Below are 3,262 nucleotides of genomic sequence, written 5' to 3'. Positions count from 1 at the left end.
AGCAGAAGGTGAGGGAGTACTGGGACATGCCATGGAGAGGTGTATGTTGTTACCTGTCCCTTCTTTCTGCCTCCTGGCCTCCACGTTGGAAGAAGGTTGAATTAATGACTTAATTGAGGAAAAGTATCTTATGAAGCATCTACACACTATTAACAGCATATTCACTTTAGCAAGCCTTAGCATAGTTTAATGCTATTTTGCCTCAACTCGGGCCCAAAGCAACAGATTGACCCAAGCGTAGACTGCAATCCTTCCCTCACCTGTATATATGGTCCCTAAGGTTGACATACATTTATTTAGTGGTGAGATCGCAGGAGCACTATTGCTAATAGAAATTTTAATTTTTCCTACCTTTAGCTCTCTTTTTTCCATTTCTTAGTGTTCTCAGCTTTTTTTGAGCTGAGGACTGGGGAACACCGGCGCCTCTCTGTGCAGTCAAGAGGAGGCTGTTGTACTACCTCTTGGCTAGGCACCAAAGGAGGTTGGAGGCACCTTCATAGTTTCAATGCCAGGGCACTCCTTTCTCTCCAACACTTGAATGACTTAGAATCCTGCAGCACATATTCTACTGGGAATGAAAGGTTTGGGTTTTGATTGGCTAAAATGAATTCCATTGACTCTTTGAGAAGTCACAATTGCCTCCTTCTAGAACATTAGGTCATTGTTGGAGCAAATGGATTCATGCCATCAAAATCTCAACTAGCTGCATCAGCACTTGAACCCTTAATGGTTTTTCCCTAGAAAGATGACCAAGTCTTTTCTCTTATCATAACAATATGGGATAACTGCTTATTTGGTTATTTCGTAAGCTGCTTTTATCCTGCTACTTTTCTGGTGCTCCTGCTGACTAAGACATTATTATGAATCCTAGAGACATCTGATGCAGAAAAGGGATGACTATGTAAGAGGAGTATTATGGTTTTTAAAAGAAGTACTAACTCCTCATGATCATTCTGAGTTATAGTTGATCTTGAAGACCGTTTGTTACACTTTGTCCTGCTTTGTTACGCTTGGAGGATGCAGGTAGAGGTTGAGGTGAAGCATATTAGGAAAGAAATAAAGTTATGTACAGTGAACACACGCCACTGTGTCCTCATGGCATTTACTTTTATTCCAGGCTTTTCTCCTCCAACCACAGAGTCCCTCTTATTTCTCCTGTTGATAAAATGAAAGAGAACAGTCAGTCCAGGAGACCAAGGCCATTCCATTCTGATACAGTTGGGGTTTCACTTTCATCTTGTTCACCAGGTCAAGTCAGATTGTAAATATCAAAATCATGTAAATATTATATATAATTAAGTCTGTATTAAAATTTTAGACAAAGTGAAAAAAAAATACCAAGCACTTGAAAAAAGTGAATTGGAGGAAATTCCTTGCACCGCCAGCCTCACTTTGCTTGGCGAGGAGTAATCATGGAATATTGTGTCTGCTGGTGTATGGATCCGGTAAGAATATTTGGAAATTCAAGAGGCTGGGAGATTGCTCAATGTTGGAACACTAGGACAGGAGGTCCTATCTCAGCATGCATGGGAAAAGTCAGGTGAGGGCCCATGTTTGCATGTAATCCCGGGCTGTGTAGGGCAGAGACAAGAGGATCCTTGGGCCTTGATGGCCACCAGTCTTGCTTCAAGTTCAGTGAGAGACCCTGACTGAAAGAAATAAGGTGGATATTCTAGAGCTGGGTTTAAGCACATCCTCTGGCCTCTGTGAGTTCATACACAGATGCACTCTTGCACATGTGAGCACATACACTATACATATATAGACATATCTATATCTATATCTATATCTATCTATCTATCTATCTATCTATCTATCTATCTATCTATCTATATATACACAAACACTATCAAATGATGACTGAGGAAAGCAAAAGGCATCACAGTGTGCATAATTTCACATTAGCTCAGTCGCCCTGAGTTAGAGGAGGGCCAGCTGAATGAATGCCTTAGTTTAGAGTCTTTGCACTTTGTTGCCAGGAACCTTGTTCATTATCGAGCCTTGAATACAACAGAAGGGGAGGTAACCCAGGATATGCAACTCAAAACCCCAAGAAGTTGGCTTGCATTTTTGACTGGAGAATTCTTAAAAATGATTTAAGTGTTTTTCATGATCCAAAGAAAATGGTTTTAATGAGGGGCTGTATTTTTTAGAATAAGAAAATGTCCTGCTCAGCTCATCCTCATCCCTGCTTTTGCCAGGGCTCCCCCAGGTGAAAAATTTTAAATGGGATGCCAGTGAAGCAAACGGAACATAGAGTCCCGGAGAATGATTTGCTCTCTTGATGTGTAGTGTTCTATTTTAAACAGTGAAATGAGTTTTTTATCCGAGAAGGGCTAGCTGCTTTACGATTCAAATCAGCCAACGTACATCTTCAAAACAACAACGACAAAATCATAAATTAAATTAAAAAAAAAAACTATTGGCAAAGCTGCCACGCAATTGGCAGAATGTACCACACTACTTTAAAAGTAAGCATTTCTCTTTGTATACAATTTGAGGACAGTTTTAAAAAAAAGTCAATGACCTCAAATTTCAGTATTGGTACTTCTATTTAAGGACAGATGCATTAAAACATTTCTCCTGTTCAGGAAGTTGTTCCTTAACACCAGACCTTAAATAAAAGTACCAATATTAAAATTAGAGGCTCAGTGGCTGGCTCTTTTGATCACCTCCCCCAGGTGGTAGTACTGGGGGCAACTTTACCAGGCCACAGAGAAGGATAATGCAGCCAGTCCTGATGAGACCTGGTAGGCTAGGGTCAGATGGAAGGGGAGGAGGACCTCCCCTATCAGTGGTCTAGGGGAGGGGAGTAGGAGGGAAGAGGGAGGGAAGGTAGGACTGGGAAAGAAAGTGTTCTCGTGCCCAAGCGTCTACTCATCCGCTTTCTTTGGCACTTCACTGACATCCTGCGGAAGCCACCCGAGGTGGAAGCACTTCCGTTCTTTATTGTGTGTGTATTTTAAGCAATATGATTTTTCTTTTTTCCCCTAAATTAGAATCTGTGAGCTTATGTGTTCCAGACCCATAGGTTTTTTTTGTTTTTTATTTTTTTCTGTAATAGTCCATGTTTTTAAATATTCTATAACAGTTTTAGGAAACTAATAGTAAGAACCTATTTTGGTGGAATAATAATTATTGGGAATCTTTATGGAGGCAGGTTGAAAGGATTCAGACTTCTGTGTCCTTTCTAGACGCTTGTTTGTCCTTCCTTCCTTCCTTCCTTCCTTCCTTCCTTCCTTCCTTCCTTCCTTCCTTCCTT

Source organism: Psammomys obesus, unplaced genomic scaffold (genome assembly GCF_907164565.1).
Source record: "Psammomys obesus unplaced genomic scaffold, mPsaObe1.curated_primary_1811, whole genome shotgun sequence".
NCBI lineage: Eukaryota > Metazoa > Chordata > Mammalia > Rodentia > Muridae > Psammomys > Psammomys obesus.
This window is presented reverse-complemented; position numbering follows the sequence as displayed.